We start from the raw sequence: 19,312 nt of genomic DNA on the forward strand, positions 1-19,312 counted from the left end.
CGTGTATCGGGGTTGGTAGTCGGTGCGGGGAGGCGGTGAGATAGAGAGAATTCCCAAGCTGGCGACTTCCTGCCGGACGACTGCTTGAATGAGAGGCAACGTAATTGGCGGAGAGGTGTCAGGGGACGTTGGTCCCACCTTAGCTGGAGCAGTCGCTTCAAGCTCCCGCCTTACGATTCGCGTCAGGCGGGAAGGAGACTGACTCAGAGGGGTAGTCACCGATGTATTTACAGCCGATTAGGCGAGCAGCGCCAGCCACACAGATTAGCTCGCGCCAGTCTATCTGCTTTGTCTTCTTCAGGTCCATTCACTGGCACGTAGCAATATATATATATATATATATATATATATATATATATATATATATATATATATATATATATATATATGTGTGTGTGTGTGTGTGTGTGTGTGTGTGTGTGTGTGTGTGCATTCACTTATAAATTACAGACGCGTATAAGTCAACAATTATTGAATGAAGGTGGGTGCACGGCTGAACCGCCAAATTCTGTCAACAATACGCGCAGTGCTATGTTGTAGTGTTACTTTGTCACACCTCGTGCGTTTTTAACAAGGACGAAACAGAGAGAAAAAGCACAATATCTGCGCTGTATTGTGTTTTTCTATTCGTTTACTTTTTAAAAAATCCGCACTGTAGGTGCTTGACAAAAATGACAACCAGCCGAAACATGCATGGTTCTCATAAAATTTTGGCGTGATAGATGCGTGGCTAATGAAGTGAATAAGTGCTTTTCACATTGGCTTGTGGTTCCTCTTTGAACACTGTAACTATTTTATTGCAAAAAACCTAGTTCCCAGTAACACAAATGTAATACAGTGCGCCAGCAAGCTCGATATGCGAAGCATCCCTCGAAAACAGATTATTCTGAAAACGAGCAGCTGACAATGAGTGCATGAAATAATTTGTTTAAATTAACCAGAAGAGGCATTTATTCGTTGGTGCAACCTAAAAGTGGTTTCCATCTCATTTTTTCTTTTATCGTGGAACTGCGAACCAACGCGCGCATCGCACGTATTCCCTTGCGGTCTAAGGCGGTTCCGCCCTGTTTTTCCTCTAGCAATATGGCCGGCGGCGGCTTCACTTGCTGCCCTTGGCGGCGGTCGGGGCTACCACTCCAGGGGTTCTATAAAGCCTCCTTGGTTTACAAACATGGAATGGGGCTAGGGGGGGGGGGGGTATGTTTAGAAGAAGGAAAAGAAAAGTGAGCTCCGCAACTGTCTGCATCAGGGTGTGACACCTCAGCAGTAGCTCACAAGAGATGGGGGTGAGGAGGAATTAAAAGGATAGGAATAAAAGTGCAGAGAGAGAGAGAAAGAGAGATGAGGTAAGCGAGAAAGCCACGACATATCGAGGGGATAGGAGAGATAAGAAAGATGGAAACACGGTCGCAGGAGTCCGAGGACGGGGCACCACTCGCGAGAGCTCTTGTCGGCGTCAGGAGATGGCGTAGAGCAAGTCCAGTCGGTCAGAACTACACTGTCGTCGGAGGTCGGCGTCAGGAGGTGACGTAGGGCGAGCCCAGTCGGCCAGAGCTACGCTGGCGTCAGAGATCGCGAGGGCACAACCGGTCGACACGGAATCCAGCGAGCGAGTCCTTGAATGGGGCTATAAATCAAATTTCTTTTAATTTACTAGGGATGGCTTTTTTGTTACATGCTCGCGAATAATATAAATAGAATATACGACCCCTTTACGCATGGAGGAAGGAAAAACTTTAAAAACTTTACGGAGCAAGCGAGGCGAAAGCTTTCCCATATCCGAGTTACCCTGATAGATTCTGTGAGAAGAGAAAGGCTTGTCTTGTGTTACAGAGGTAAAAAAAGAGTACCAATACTAAACAATATTAATTACCAATACTAAACAATACTAAATACCAATACTAAACCAATACCAATACTAAACAATATTATGACTTCTCGCGGCCTAAATAAAGGTTAGAATGCAAGCGTAATTTAATTGTCAAAACTGTTTCAGGGGCACAAGTTACTAATTATTCAATTTGGCTGGACATGTAAACTTTTAAACGTGCATTTGGATAAACCATGGAGGCTTATGTAAACATTTGTTTCACTGCTCGACGGCTGCGATTACGGTTTGTGTTCTCACCTTCGTTTATTGTTTATATTACACACATATTGTGTAGCCATGTAGCTCTTTGTATCCACGAGACGGCTTTAAGCTCTCCCATATAGTAGAGTACTCTGTACTCTAAATCGTTACCCGCTTTTTCCAATCCCCCCCCCCCCCCTCGATTCCTGTCGGGCCCACGGAATGGCTATATATGCTCTCCCATCGTAGTGTACCAAGTACTTAAGATTGCTAACCAATTTTCGAAACACATGAGCCTTCCTTGGGACGGCTCCGTGTAGTTTAGTACCTGTTGCCCCCAAAGCTGCGGATGGGTGCTCGCCCGCCTCGACGGAGCCCACGTCGTCGTGGTAGGTGTTCTGTGGCGGCGTTTCTTCGCTCCTGTGAAAAGGTGTAAACACAGCCCACATTGCGTACTGAGGCGCGTACAATACTACATGTGCCGCGTGAATTGTGTCGTTTGCTGCGCTGCTATTGCGCTCGTCTGCACGATGTCTGTCCCATGCCCGCACCGTCAGAGGAGGTGCACGAAAATTATGTGCCAATACTGCACCCATGCATCACCCAAGGAGGTTCTACATGTCTTCTGGAGTGGAGGTGCGCCCCGATAAGTGACGCCGGTCGCCGCCATATTGAGGAAAAACTGGGAAGCAGACGACAAAGTGCGCTTCGTAGCTCCGCCCTCGCAGTCGCCTTTGGAGGCTGTGACATGCTTTTCTAAAGCAGTTAAAGATTTTAAAAGGCCATGGTGACTTCGTGCGTCGCTTATGGCTGCACAAATCAAATCAAGAAGGCACCTGGGATCACCTTTCACGTGTAAGTATTCTTGCTTCGTTCGCTGACGATCGCCTGCTTTTCCGCTTCTTTTGTTAAATTAGAAACAATATCGAAGAAGCGCATGCGTGTAATACATGCGTATAGCTGTATGGAAGGTAACTTGATGCTTTAAATGCTCGCTGACATGACGTTGTTCATGAGTTTTAAGTTTATGGACGAAGGACTTAATTGTGGTCTGTGGCTACACATATTAAACATTGGAACGAGTAGAACGTCTGAATGGTCTTTGAATTCCAAGTTTTCTGGTGTTGTCTTACAAGGCAAGACTGATGGCGTGCATGCATTTTTTTTTTTGGTGAGTGAATATCAAATTTGGTGCATGTTTATCAAGGAATTCGCAAATGTAGAGAACAATTTTATGCCGTGATTATTCGTGTTACAGGTTTCCAAAAGACAGTGCGCTGTGTTCTGCCTGGGAACGTGCTGTTCGAAGAAATAGTTGGAGGGCTATGGACGGTGAGCACCTCTGTTCTATTAACTTCAAAGAATGCTGCTTGGCCAGAACAGGGCAGACTATCAGCTGACTGCGGCCTGGCACTGCACCTTCGATCTTTCCTACTTTCCGAGCGCACCTGCCACAACCTGTTCGTTTCAACCTCCTTGCGTATCAATAAAATGTAGTCACAAAAATAAGACATTGCGTCTAAAACAAGATAAGACACCTTTGAAATCCGTTGTATCTTGCCGATATCTTGCCGAAGAAACCGAAACCAAAACGTCGATCGATAGACGAAGTTGCCAAAATGAGTGAGTGGCGTTATATCAAACATCGAGCTACCTTGTTTCTAGGGAAGGCTGCGCTTGACATGACAACACACGTCGCCAACGGAAGTTGATGAATATTATGCAGAACTAACGCCACTGCAATCGTTCTTATAAACAGTTCATTTGGGGTACGTCTCCTGGAGTTTGTCGGTTGCACGCGACATCGGTGCTTCGGTTTTGGTTCCACCTGTAAATTGGTTAGAATTTGATAACTCTAGAAAAATTACTGGTGACTCCCAGTTTATTTAATTACCTTTCTTTTCTAACTTCCTTATATATTATCTGGTAATCTGCCGAGCGACACACACACAAGCACATATATGAAAGAGGCAAGCAAATGTCGCGTTCCCCTTGATCTTGAGTATCTGCAGGCACATTTCTTAAATGACCCAATGTATACCACAACTTTTTTGTACCGCAATAGTGTGCCAGCAAGCTCGATATGCGAAGCATCCCTTGACAACAGACAATTGATCCGAAAGCATGCAGCTGACAATGGGTGCATGAAATAATTTGTTTCATAAACAAGAAGAGTCGTTTATTCATATGTGTAATCTAAAAGTGGTTTTCATCTCATTTTTTTTTATCGTGGAACTGCAAACCGACGCGCGCAACGCACGTATTCCATTGCGGTCTATGACGGTTCCGCCCGTTTTTCTTCTAGCAATATGGCCGCTAGCGGCTTCACTTGCTGCTGTTGGCGGTGGCCGGTATTGCCACTCCAGATGTTTTATAGAACTTTGTCCAGACTGCCAGAATCGCAGTGATTTTAACCACATGCTCTGGAGGTGCCCCTCTTTACAAAGAAAAAATGAAGAATTTTCTGAGAACTCCTTTCATTTAATGCTCACGAGTCCGGTATTCATACAACAACTCAAGGCTGTCCAGAAGGCCCACGATGCGGCGGTGAGGCTGGGCCTCCCCGTCCCAACGTGGAAGCGGCCCGCGATTCTACCCCTATAAAACGAGGGTGGAATCCTTCAGGACCCCAATAAAAGTTTTTCATCCATCCATCCTTGCTCATGATCAACGTTGTCATGATTAACCTCCTTGTACAACACACACACACAAACACACACACACACACACACACACACACACACACACACACACACACACACACACACACACACACACACACACACAACAGTATTTCCTTCCTGCATGGCTCTCAAAACGGCTTTCTTTAATGCAAACGCATATGATTTGAAAATAATTTTAAAAATAACGGACAGTTTTTTTATTTCAATACTTCAATCAACACAACAGTTGAAGAATAATCACTGTTTACATTTGGCTGCGAAACCTCGGCGGTGCCGTTTGTGTAGCTGAGCAAATGCGTCCTCCTGTCTATCAGGTGAGCTCTGCGTTTCATTTAGTTTCTTATAATTCAAGTCGTTCTACAAAAAGAAAGTGACGAATATCTGCTCGATCCCGTTAGCAAATCACTTTTCTGGTTACTCAGCGGTGCAACCCTTGGCGCAGTCGGGCTTTCGGTTTGAAAGACTGGCTGCACGTTTGGTGGTTCCGTTCCGCTGACAACTGAAACCAGGAGAGCTGTGCACCTTTTTATTTGCAAATTATGTTCTATTCCGACGCTTTGATTACATCAAGAGTAGTCGCCTGAAGACTGTTTTCATATATACCGATGGCTCTTACATATATCGCGAATTGATGCGATGCGGACATTTCCTTATTTTCAGCTTAGACGACCGCAAATGCGCTGAGCATTATTAAGTTACTACCACCGAAATCGCTGAGCGTTTACTTACTTCTACATTGCGGTTTGCTATCAAATTTTATTGGCACAAGGCAACTGATTCGCCACTTCTCAGGTGCGTCGTCGTACGTAACTACAGTCCTCTGACAACCGCTCAAGTAATTCGCGATTGTCTGTGAGACAATCTGCGTATACTTAGCGGTAATATGAACGTGCGAAGTCCCCACTTTTGACGTGGATTCTGACGTGTGGCAGAAAAAAAAATGAGAGATAACCGTGAAAGATGTTTTCCCAAATGCACGATAGAAGTTAAGCTAAACCAAGTGGTTTGTTCGAGCTAAGTTACAACAACGCATACCGTTCTGAATATATATATATCCGTATAGGGAAGAAGACGCACGTACGAAGTGATTTTATTGACGTTTCGGCCGTGGGTCCGGCCTTCATCAGAATGCGTATGCATTCCTGATTCTGATGAAGGCCGGACCCACGGCCGAAACGTCAATAAAATCACTTCGTACGACGTGCGTCTTCTTCCCTATACGGATAATCTTTCCCGGACCCTGCATAACTTTTGTTCTAGGTATATATATATATATCATACGTGTGTGCGTGTGTGAGAGATTTTTTCATTACAAGGCTGCATACTCCACTGCAATACTGCAACATTTTTTCGTGAAGGAAAAAGGGTTGCCGTGTGCCAATAATGCTCAGCGCATTCGCAAATAATGTGCACGGCAACCCTTTTTCCTTCACGAAAAAATGTTGCCGTGCACATTATTTGCGAATCCTTTTGGTGAAGTGACATTTAAAATTAATGACACATCGTGTGACAATATTGCACCGAGTTCAGTGCTGGGTATAATGCGTTACATTCTGTAGTTTAGACGAGTGCTTGAGTGCAGTTACAATTTTCTTTAAAGTAGCAGAACGAATGTGTGTATATACACCCAGTGCACATAGCGTATCTGTGCATGCTGTGTGCACAGGGACAGCAATGTACAGAGTATCTGTTGTGTCATCTGCAAGCACCTCAATGCGAGCTGCTATGTTGACAAACAACCGCATCTGTGTGTTGTTGCGCTCTCCAGGCTTGTATAAATGTTTAAGTAGTAATATGCTAAGCTGTCTGTCCAGCGAAAGCTTAGTAGGAACAGTGTCGGCAGAAGGAGACATCACTTGAAAACAAGACCACAACATGTGCCACTGGTGTTTTCTGCGAGCTGGTATGGACCAACAAGTTTGAAATGACACCTTGCAAAATGGTTCCTGTTTGCATGCACGAGTTTGTTTTCCACACAAACAGCTGTGACCACAGATTGGCAGGAAAAGATTTTTTTCCGTTGCAAGGCTTGTCCCTGCCTCTATTTTCTTCTTTTCTCTGTGTACACTGTAAGAACTTACTATGAAGCCTGTCATTCCTGCAGTAACATTTGAAAGGTCTCTGTGGTGTGGTGCTTGCACACCTTCGTTTGATTGTAGAGGAGTGAGCTCACTTAGTGCTAGAAAAGCAGTATGGGACGGAGGGGTTTTGTGTGGAAAATATTCTCTCAGGAAAGCCAACTTACAAATATTTTAAAGGGGTTCTGAAACAATTTTTCAAATAACTATAGAATGAATTCACAAAAAGAGCTTATTGCGTCACCAATTCAATGATGCAAAAATTTTAAGAATTCATCCAGGACGAGCGGAGTTACAACAATTTGTTGCACACTGCAATCGCATTCTCTCTTTTCTCGTCCTGACGAAACCGTTGGAAGCTAAGCTGCGAGGGATGGCAGGGGCAAAGAAAATACGTCAAGCGCTCCTCGTGACCTTGAGCACTTTTTTATTTTTTTTCTTTGAATACGTGGCTTTTCCAGTGTGATCACGCTGGGACAAGCCAAGGCCTCCCATGGTTATCCCTGTAACGACTGAGTGCACCATGTTCAAATCCCCCAATGGCTGATAGATGGGCTTTCTAGGAGTGGTTTTTGTGCGTCTTCCATCATTTGTAGAGAAAGGAGAAAGCAATTTTCAGCCGACTTTGATAATTTATTGTGAATTTCAGGCCGCGTGCTGCGCTATAATATTTGGCTTACGTGTTTTCGGCAGCCTTTACTCCTAATCGGCAGCGTTTTCTGACCATGCTCACAAAGTGTTGCAGGGCCTCTTTAATCTGTACACTAGGGGGCCCTCACTATTTTTGCAATGTGTAAATTGGCACTCTAATGGTACATGTTCATGCAAAGCATTTTTTGGTAATGTAGGAAACGTAATAAGTAGGTGGGAACAGACATGCTAATGCTCATTAATTGACAGGGTAGCAGGGCTCACCCTCAGCAGTCAGTAGTCATCATCATCATCAGCTTGACTATGTCCACCGCAGGACGAAGGCCTCTCCCATGTTCCGCCAGTCAACTCGGTCCTGTGCTTGCTTCTGCCAATTTATACCCGCAAACTTCCTAATCTCATCTGTCCACCCAACCTTCTGTCTCCCCCCTAACCCACTTGCCTTCTCTAGGAGTTCAGTGAGTTACCGTTAACGACCAGCGGTTATCCTGTCTATGTCATATATACCCAGCCCATGTCCATTTCCTTTTCTTGATTTCAACTATGATATCTTTAAGCCCAGTTTGTTCCCTGACCCACTTTACTCTCCTCTTGTTTATTAAGGTTACACCTATCATTTTCCTTTCCATGGCTCGCTGTGTCGTCCTCACTTTAAGCTGAACCCTCTTTGTAAGCCTCCAGGTTTCTGCTCCGTAAATAAGTACTGGCAAGATGCCGCTGTTATATACCTTCCTCTTGAGGGATAGTAGCAATCTACCAGTCATGAATTGAGAGTGCTTGCCAAATGTGCTCCACCCCATTCTTATTCTTTTAGTTACTTCAATCTCGTGGTTCGGCTCCGCAGTTATTACCTGTCCTAAGTAACGTAGTCTTTTACAACTTCAAGTGCACTATTACCTATCTCAAAGCGCTGTTCTCTTCCGAGGTTGTTGTGCATTACTTTCGTTTCCCGCCGATTAATTTTAAGACCTACTTTCCTGCTCTCCTTGTCTAACTCCATAATCATGAGCTGTAATTCGTCCCCTGAGTTAATCAGCAATGCAATGTCATCGGCGAAGTGCAGGTTACTAAGGTACTCTCCTTTAAATCTTATGCCTAACTGTTCCCATTCTAGGCCTCTGAAAATCTCCTGTAAGCACGTGGTAAATAGCATTGGGGAGATTGTATCTCCTTGCCTCACACCCTTCTTGATTGGTATTCTGTTGCTTTTTTTATGCAGCACTATGATAGCAGTTGATCCCCTGTAGATTTCTTCCAGGATGTTTTTATATGCTTCGTCGACGCCTTGATTCCGCAGTGTCTGTATGACTGCTGATATTTCTACTGAATCAAACCCCTTCTCGTAATCTATGAAGGCTATGTATGGTGGTTGGCTATATTCTGAGCATTTTTTTTATTACCTGATTGATAGTATGAATGTGGTCAATTGTTAGCCTGTTCGTAATCCTGCTTGTTCCTTTGGTTGATTGAGGCAGTAGGAGGTTATGGCATCAGTACTAGAAATGCCAGAGGGGAGCTACTAGTATAATTCGCAGAACGCAATAATTTACAGATTTTGAATACCTTCTACCAAAAGCGAGGGAACCCTAAGTAGACATGGAGGTGTCCTAACGGAGAAAATAAGAACGAAATAGACTTTATACTGAGGGCACAGCCAGGCATCGTGCAGGATGTGGAAGTGCTTGGCAAGGTACGATGCTGTGACCATAGAATTGTACAGTCCCAAATTCACCTAGACTTCAAGAAGGAACAATAGAAAATGATATGTAAGAAGCCAATCAGTGAGCTAGCACTGAGGGGGAAAGTACAGGAATTCAGAGTCTCGCTTCAGAACAGGTACTCAGCTCTTATCGAAGAAAACAGCCTTAGCGTTGACGCAATGAATGATAATCTGACGAGTATCATTACGGAGTGTGCAGTGGAAGTTGGAGGCAGGGTAGTTAGACAGGACACTGGCAAGCTTTCCCAGGAAACGAAGAATCTCATTAAAAAGCGTCAAAGCATGAAAGCCTCAAGTACAACAGACAAAATAGTGTTGGTAGAGCTTTCAAAGTTGATTAATAAGCGTAAGGTATCCGATGTAAGAAGGTATAACATGGAGAGAATTGAACACGCTCTGAAAAACGGAGGAAGCGTCGAAGCAGTGAAGAGAAAACTTGGGATAGGCGAAAACCAGATGTATGTACTAAGGGACGAGGAAGGCAAAGTAATTACCAATATGGATAGGATAGTAAAATTAGCAGAGTAGTTTTACAGAGATCTGTACAGTAGCAAGCACAACCACGACCTTAATATAAGAACTAGCAGTAACCCAGATGATACCCCACCAGTAATGATAGAATTCAGAAAAGCCTTGAAGAGCATGCAAAGAAGCAAAGCTGCTGGTAAGGATCAGGTAACATCAGATCTGCTGAAAGATGTAGGACATATTGTGTTAGAAAAACTAGCGACCCTGTTTACAAGGTGTCTTCTGATGGGAAGAGCACCTGAATCTTGGAAGAATGCTAACATCATCTTAATACATGAGAAAGGAGATGACAAGGACTTGAATTACAGGCCGATCAGCTTGCTCTCTGTAGTATACAAGCTATTTACAAAGGTAATTGCTAACAGAGTAAAGAAAACATTAGAATTAAATCAACTAAAGGAACAAGCAGGATTTCGAACAGGCTACTCAACAATCGACCATATTCATACTATCAATCAGGTAATAGAAAAATGCTCGGAGTATAACCAAGCACTATACATAGCCTTCATAGATTACGACAAGGCGTTTGATTCAGTAGAAATATCATTGCCAACCACTATACATAGCCTTCATAGATTACGAAAAGGTGTTTGAGTAGAAATATCAGCAGTCATGCAGACACTGCGGAATCAGTGCGTGGACGAAGCATATATAAACATACTGTAAGAAATCTACAGGGGATCAACTGCTACCATAGTGCTGCATAAAGAAAGCAACAGAATACCAATCAAGAAGGGTGTGAGGCAAGGAGATACAATCTCCCCAATGCTATTTACCGCGTGCTTACAGGAGGTTTTTAGAGGCCTGGAATGGGAACAGTTGGGCGTAAGAGTTAATGGAAAGTACCTTAGTAACCTGCACTTCGCCGATGACATTACATTGCTGATTAACTCAGGGGACGAATTACAGCTCATGATTATGGTGTTAGACAAGGAGAGCAGAATAATCTGCAGAAAAGGAAAGTAATGTACAACAACCTCGGAAGAGAGCAGCGCTTCGAGATAGGCAATAGTCCACTTCAAGTTTTAAAAGACTATGTCTACTTAGGACAGGTAATAACCGCAGAGCCGAACCATGAGATTGAAGTAACTAGGAGAATAAAAATTAGGTAGAGCACATTTGGCAAGCACTTACAAATTATGACAGGTAGATTGCCACTATCCCTCAAGAGGAAGGTATATAACAGCTCTATCTTGTCGATACTTAGCTATGGAGCAGAAACCTGGAGACTTATAAAGAGGGTTCAGCTTAAATTGAGGACGATGCAGCGAGCAATGGAAAGGAAAATGGTAGGTGTAACCTTAAGAGCCAAAAAGAGAGCAGCGTGGATTAGGGAACAAACTGGGGTTAAGGATATCATAGTTGAAATCAAGAAAAGGAAATGGACATGGGCTGGGCATGTAGCACATAGACAGGATAACTGCTGGTCATTAAGGGTAACTAATTGGATTCCTAGAGAAGGCAAGCGGGTTAGGGGGAGACAGAAGATTAGGTGGGCAGTTGAGATTAAGGAGTTTGAGGGTATAAATTGGCAGCAGCAAGCACGGGACCGAGTTGAATGGCAGAACATGGAAGAGACCTTTGTCCTGCAGTGGATGTAGTCAGGCTGGTGATGATAATGTTGAGGATGATGATTGCATTAAAAAAATAAAGATAATGTTTTCACTGTTGTGTAATTATTTCTCTGATTATGTGGCTGAGCTTACACCAGCCTGCATGTGTAGGATGGGGCTGAGGAATGTAGCTTGGCATTAATGTAGTAATTTTTGAAAGACCTTTTGAAAGCTGCATGTGTGCCATCACTGTATTGGAAGGGGGGTTATGCACTTGGAGCAAAAAACTTAGTTGCGAACGAGAGCTTTTGGCTGGAAGATAAACTTTTGCAAGAAAGTGCACTGGGCATTTTTAAAATTTTTTATTCTAACCTGATACTGGCACAAGATACGAATGCAAATATTTGAGGTAGCTAAATATTGTGCACTAGCAGAATGATTGTGCTAGTTATGGTACTTGCTATTTGTATCTGGGATACTCAACAAAAATTGAAAAAACAGACAAAACTTTAAAATTCTGTTCTGTGGATGCGAATGTTTCGATAAAGAGTTAATTTTCCATATTTTATTAACAGTAGCTTGTATTTTTTATTGATTGTCAGCATGCGGCAGCTGCACCTGAGCATGAGCATGACATTACAATCGACGAGGCACATGAAGGGTGCATTGGTCTTGTCTTCCTCTTTCTTTTCTCCACCTCTCCTTTCATCCCACTCTCCCTGTTGCACAAAAGCATTGCCTCCTACCGCTGCTGTTAATGGTTCTGGGAAATGTAAGGGGTGCCGAGCAGGTCGAAAGATTTGAGCTGGCATTATTGGCTTGCCCATTTTGGGTGTTTGACATCACCTTTTCTAGGTCGCAGTACCGCCATCTAGATGTGGCAGTTTGTAAAAAACACATAAAGTCATTATTTTCCTGTTGTTTCTTTCCTAAATGAAGGTTGTCTGAATAGATTTCATGACTCAATCTTTCAATTTAGTTGAAGGTAGCGACGTCAAAAATTTTGTTCAGTATTCATTTAAGAAACCTTGATACATTAGTCAATTTTTCATTATAGCTGAAGTAAGGGAGCTTTTGCAAATCTGCAGGTCTGTGCTATCAAATTTGTTGTCCATAATCTCGTTTTTGCAGAATTATTTTCAAATTTCTCTGCTTCCAGTAGTTTCCTTCATTTCAAGTGAGTGCTTATAATGTGTTGAAATTCTTTCGGGCTCCCAAAGAAAAATAGAATGGGCATGATTTAATTTAATGACAGTATATGGGGCCAGAGGCCTTTTATAGGATGAATACTTGGATACTTCACAGTAAATATGTTTTTAAATGACTTGGTAAAATCTTCTACGTTTAAGGGCTCACTTTTCTTTGTTAGACACAATATTAATGAGAACTAACAGACAATGCTGCCAAAAAAAATCTTATTGCATTTCAATCATAAATAGTGTAAGTGTTTGCGTGTTAATACAAATGTATAGTTCCATATGTGTAGAATGCATACTGAATAGGTTTGAAATTGTTTTAAATGTTTTAGTTGTTAAATGTTTTAAATTGTTAAATTTTAATATGTTTTAAAATTTTATAGATCTTGTACAACTAGTTTGTTATTTGGAGACTTTTCTGTAGTGCTCAATCACAGTATTGTTTTCAGAGAGCACTGACAAAGGCGGGACAAGGTTTTCTTTTTCTCTCTTCTTTCAATTAAATAAAGTTGGTCACGTTGAAGCATTTTTGTTGCCATTCGCTGCAGAGAGCACATGTGAGGAGCCTGGCACCCAACACATGTTTCTGACATCGGTCATTGTCGGTTGTTTAATATTACAACATTACAACCAAGTTGATGCTAATGTCACAACATGCACTGTTTTGCACTGAGTTGCGTGGGGTACTATATTTTTCATTGATATATTGTAGATGGTGTGTGTGTACACAGAAATCTATCATCAAAAGTTATCTGTACTCCTTTGATCATTATCATTGCCAGACTATTTTATGTCCACTGCAGGATGAAGATCTTTCCTAATGATCTCCAATCTACCCTGCCCTGCATGAACAGCTTCCATTTTCATCATCATCGTCGTCATCATCAGCCTGACTACAGCCACTGCAGGGCAAAGTCCAATCTACCCTGCCCTGCATGAACAGCTTTCATTTTCATCATCATCGTCGTTGTCATCATCAGCCTGACTACAGCCGCTGCAGGGCAAAGGCCTCTCCAATGTTTCTCCAGTTAACGTGGTTCTAGGCTTGCTGTGACCATATTATCTCCACAAACTTCCCAATCTCGTCTACCAACCTACCGTTCTGCCTCACCCTGCACCCCACCACGGTGGTCTAGTGGCTGAGGTACTCAGCTGCTGGCCGCCCTGCCGCGGTGGTCTAGTGGCTAAGGTACTCGGCTGCTGACCCGCAGGGCGCGGGTTCGAATCCCGGCTGCGGCGGCTGCATTTCCGATGGAGGCGGAAATGTTGTAGGCCAGTGTGCTCAGATTTGGGTGCACGTTAAAGAACCCCAGGTGGTCAAAATTTCCGGAGCCCTCCACTACGGCGTCTCTCATAATCATATCGTGGTTTTGAGACGTTAAACCCCACAAATCAATCAAATCAACTCAGCTGCTGGCCAGCAGGTCGCGTGATCGAATCTCGACTGCGGCAGCTGCATTTTTGATGGAGGCGAAAATGTTGTAGGCCCATGTGCTCAGATTTGGGTGCACATTAAGAACCCCAGGTGGTCGAAATTTCTGGAGCCCTCCACTACGGCGTCTCTCAAAATCATATAGTGGTTTTGGGACGTTAAACCCCACATATAAATCAATCATGCCTCACCCTGTTTGCTTGCATATTTTTGGAATCGAGTCGGTGACCAGCAGTTATCTTGGCTTATCACTACATTCTCTGACTGCCCATTTTTTCTTGATTTCAACTAAGATGTCATTAACACGTGTTTGTTCAATGACCCACTCTTCTTTCTTCTGTTGTATCATCCTCAATTTCAATTGCACCTTTTTCATAAGCCTTCACTTGCTGCCCTAAAGGTAAGTAGTGGAAAAATGTAGTCTATATATATACTGTTTTATTAAAGGATGCTGATAAATGGTATAATATAATCTAAGAACGACTGCCAAGTGCTCTCCACCTAATTGTTATTCTTCTTGTTATTTCAATCTCATACTTCGGATATGTGATCACTATATGTGCTAAGTAGACATACTTCTGAAAGGGACACTAAAGTCAAATATTAAGTCGATGTTGATTGCTGAAGTAGTAGTCCAGAAATCTCGTAGTGCTACTTTTATGCCAATGAAGTGCTTCTTTTGAAATAAAATCACGTTTTAGTGGTCCACATCGCATTGGTACACTTCAAATTACCCACCTCAAGCGGAATCTTTCATGTCACTCTTGCTGTACTCAATGTTCTCCGCTTTCACTGCGCGGCTGCCTATACTAGTAGCAGCAGAACCAAAGTAGCGGGAGTCACAGCAGCAACAACGGCCATCGAAGGATTTCCTGCCATGGCCTCTGAGATGGCAGGTGTGTTTGGTTCAACTGGACCCCGCTAGATGGCATGACCTGTCCATTTTAATCAGCCGAAAAATGAACTTTTGAACCACTCAAACCATTTCCTGTAGTAATGTCCGATGGTTCTTTTTTCCATGAATTAAACAGAAACGAACAAGCAGAATTTTATTACATCTCTTGATGCACGGAAGGTTCTTCATTTAGTGCAGCTAGTTAAATTACTAGTGATTAATTTTAGGCGGTTCATCTACATGTATGTTCTATATGTAGCACATGTGTTTTCATGCATTTACCTTAATTTCTTGGTAAGTGGGGCACTGCTGCTGATCATATTGTCGTTTTAGATGTTGTCATGCATTCAGCTTTCACTTTGAAATAAATTGTTATTTTACTTTAGTGTCCCTTTTGGAAAATTAAGTCGCAAGGCAAGAGAATGCGTCGACAGGCGACAGGCGAGAAAGGAAAGTTGGCATAAATTTTTATCGGACATTAATTCATACACAGATTAGGTGAGAGTCTGGAACATGGTTGGTAAAGTGGTAGAGCGACAAGCACACTTACTTCCTCTAGTGAACACACAAGGCGAGAGTGATCAATTGTGAGCGGTAAGTGTGACATCATTGGGATCATTTTATAAATGTCCTATTCATGGCGCATGTGTTTTTGTGCATTCACATTAATTTCTCGGTAAGTAGGGTTCTTCTGTTGATGAAATTGTCATTTTAAATGTCATATATTGAGTTTTTGGTCTTATTGACCATCGGTTACCATCGGTTACTGACATCGGTTACGTGTCCTCATTACGTGAGCTGCGGGGTCTATTTCTTATCACGTGACATCAAACAGCATTCTGGTGCAGAAAGAGATGTACAACAGCAGCTGCCAACAGGCTACTTCCAGTCAAAAAAATTTATTAAAACATTGCTTTCCTCCTGAATGCAAGCATTTGCATTTTTAATTCTATTATGAAGCACTGGAATAGGCATTTAGTGGTAACTGAATGAGCACTCACAATGGACAAAGTTCTCGAATTTGCAGTGTAATGTAATGCTGTTTAAGATTGTAGCTTTCTGCACTTTGCAATATATTGTATTTAAACCTCCTGGGTAGAGCTGCAATACATTTCATTACACGTGTTGAGAATGTGCTTATCAAAATTGGTACTATCCATAAAGTTTGAAAGGGTAATCTGTGAGCACCAGCTGTATGCTATTTCATTCAACATAACAGCTATAATAAGAAATCTAACTAGAACTGACTAGTGAAAAAATGTTGTAGTTTCACCGCAAGGGCGAAGCTGTGGATGCGATAGCAAGAAATGGGAATGTCACACCAAGAACAATGAGGAGCTCAATACTTGTTGTGCACTGCTGAAGCACAAAGAAGGACCCTTGACAAGAACTTCCAGGTATACACAGGACAAGCGTGAAGCAACAACTGTCACAGTTGTTATGCTTTATTGTGTTTAAGCAACGTGCTGCAAGTGTCGACAATGCAGAACCTGATGCCCTTAGATATTTATTTAAACACGATAAGGTTAAAAAGCTTGTTTAGCAGAAATGCCAACATCAGCGTCGGTATCAACGTGGGCATCGTTGGTTGAGCGCCAAAAATTATCTTGTCGGTGACTTGAAAATTTGAGAATAATGCAAATAAAATAAATATTAAAAATTTCTGGGTCCGCATCGGGATTGAACCCAAGCCGTTTGCGTGCCAAGCAGGTGTTCTACCACACAGCCACATGTCTGCTTAGAAATGCAGTGAGAATAACTTTCGAGCTTCACAAACACATGCGCCTTGTATAGAGGCTTCACGATAAAACGTATATCACAGTAATATTGATGGGTACAAGCAAACATTATCATTGAGCATCAAAACATGTGATTATCATAATGACTTTGGGGTTTAAATCTGGCCACCCATTATAAAAGGCACAGATGTTGCTGCACGTATTCCCTCAAGACCTCGTAATGTGGGCATGGCAAGTTCAAATCCATTTCACGCAAATAAGTGCTCATAGTTTAAAGGATGCTACCCATTACACAGAATGCAGCCATATGAGAAAGAAAGCTTCACTGACGTAAACCAATTTTAAGTTTATCGATTACATTGTAGTAATACACAATTTAAACTTTTCGAGTGACATAGTACGCGAAAAAGTAAGCACTAAGTGCTTGAATTGAAGTATTTATAGGGACAGGATGTTGCTGTGGTGTTTACTAATACTTAAAGGCAAAGCTTGAGGGTCCCCCAATTTTTCCTTTTAAATTGCGGTGCGTGGAATGACCCCCCTGTCTCTCCTGCTGCGTGGTGGCATCTGGTGCAAGCTGTGTGCCATGCTATTTTTTTATTACTTTTATTATTTATTTATTCTCCACCCCCCCTTTGTTCCATATCTCTGGTGAGTGCAGAAAAGGGCCTTGTTTTGTGCTCGTCTCAAGGGCAGTTTTCAAATTGAACGAAAATTAAGAGCATTGCGGGATAGAAAACATGCTCAAGCTCCTCCGAGATCAGCATACTGTCTGGGGTAAATGATGTATATAAATAGCTCGCCATTGTTATTGCTGGTGCATGAATGTCGCTTGGCTGAGTGATCTAATGCAGCGTCCTGTGGAGCAAGTGGTCGCTGGTTTGAATTCCTGCTCGGCTGCTTAGGAATTTTTTTTTCAGATTTATTTTTCTTTGTGCCTTTTCTTTATATATACACCCTGCTAGAACCCTGAATATTGGGGTAAGTAGTATTAAAATAAATTGAAATAAATAAAAATAAATATGCATTTTCAAGGAATGACCGCAATGGGGAAAATGAGCCGAGAGTGTCCATATAATTGATATTGCCATAAAGCCTATCATTAGTATCTTGACACATGTCTCTGAGCATCTGCCTTGACAATCGTACTATGTTATTAGAAAAATTAGTGTGAATGTGTGATCTTCAAGATTAACCATTGAAAATTGCTATGTAGCTGTGTGGCTTAGGCAGTAGGCATATCTTATATTTTCATGTATAGAATGTATTGTATGAGGTATTTACTATATGATACTGATAACCTTCCACCCAATGTATTGTGATACAGATATAAGTTAGCCCAAGAATAAATATTAACAATAGCTTGTGTTTTATCACACCATCACTTGGCTCTCGTAAACATTTGCCATTTAAAAGGCTGCTAGTTATAAACTTTTGAAGAGGGAGTGTTTGGCGAGCATTGGTAACTTCATTGTGCAAGTTCATTTCAGTAGTGAGGCTCTCATGGCAATAGAAGTGCATAATCATCATCATCATTTGTTGCCTGCTTTCGTTCACTGCAGGATGAAGGATTCTCTGACCGATCTCTAGAGTACCCTATTCTTCCTGTGTGAGCTGATTTCATTTTATTCCAGCTAACAATATTGTCACTCTATCTAACTCTGTGTCTTTTTTTATCACATTTCACATCTCTTGTTGGACATGCTGTTGCTCTTACTGCTCACCGGTTGACTGTTCTATGCATTATATGGCTGGTCCAGGTTCATTTCTTTTGCTTAGGACATCTGCTGGCCCTGTTTGTTTCCTGACCCATTCTGCCATCCTCTGATCTGTTAACCCTTTGGACCCTGAAATTTTTATATTCGACATGCATTTTTTTCAAAGTGATATTTTGCTTCTTGACACCATAAGAAAGGGACATTTACTTTAAAGATATGCGTTATTAGCTTAGCCTAAAGTTTGGAAATATGTCCTCAAATGAGGAAGGATACCATGGCTCAATGGGTGCAGTGGAGGCAAAAGTGAATCTTCATGTGACAGTTTTATTTTCTACTTATACACTTAAATTTATGAAATAAAACACTTTCTATTGATATATGGGATCTTCACTGACAGACGTGTAATTCCTTGAAGCAGTTTCGTGCATTCGTGAGGCACAGATTAGCATTGCACTTCTCGCACTCGGTTCTTGGCTTGCCCTTCAAGCATGCAACGCTGCTGCTCTTCTTTAGGAACAGGCCAATGACCAACCTGGTGATACCTTGAACTGGCTTTCGATTGTTACACTGAAGCTTTTTCAATGATTGAATCGGGGAAGATGATGGCCTTCTGCTCTGCCGCAGTGGTCTAGTGGCTAAGTTACTCGGCTGCTGACCCGCAGGTCGCGGGATCGAATCCCGGCTGTGGCGGCTGCATTTCCGATGGAGGCGGAAATGTTGTAGGCCCGTGTGCTCAGATTTGGGTGCACGTTAAAGAACCCCAGGTGGTCAAAATTTCCGGAGCCCTCCACTACGGCATGTCTCATAATCCTTAGGTGGTTTTGAGACGTTAAACCCCACATATTAATCAAGATGACGGCCTTCTATGCTTTCGCGACACGTCAGCAATACCAGGTTTCGCTAGGGTTTCTACAACATGTCGCGTGAAATCTAGAAGATCCATCTGATCGCTCATACATATTCCTTGTTGCTCAGCATTCCGCCAATATTCAAGCCAGGAGTTCGTTACAGCCAGGTTCATGAAATGTGTGATTACACGAAGTGTCC

At 42.4% G+C, this 19,312-nt stretch overlaps 1 protein-coding gene across 5 annotated transcripts in view; it reads left to right on the forward strand.

The window, feature by feature from the left end:
* Nucleotides 1-4,894: 4,894 nt before the first annotated feature.
* Tango10 (transport and golgi organization 10) overlaps nucleotides 4,895-19,312 on the forward strand; it is a 77,930-nt gene continuing 63,512 nt past the window's right edge. The window contains exons 1-2 of one of the 5 annotated variants that reach the window (XM_075877477.1): nucleotides 11,313-15,402; nucleotides 16,076-16,205. The gene's annotated coding sequence lies outside the window, so the exon portion shown is untranslated. The other 4 variants (XM_075877478.1, XM_075877475.1, XM_075877476.1 and 1 more) reach the window with 4 other exon arrangements.

This window comes from Rhipicephalus microplus, chromosome X, assembly GCF_043290135.1.
Source record: "Rhipicephalus microplus isolate Deutch F79 chromosome X, USDA_Rmic, whole genome shotgun sequence".
Classification (NCBI taxonomy): Eukaryota; Metazoa; Arthropoda; class Arachnida; order Ixodida; family Ixodidae; genus Rhipicephalus; species Rhipicephalus microplus.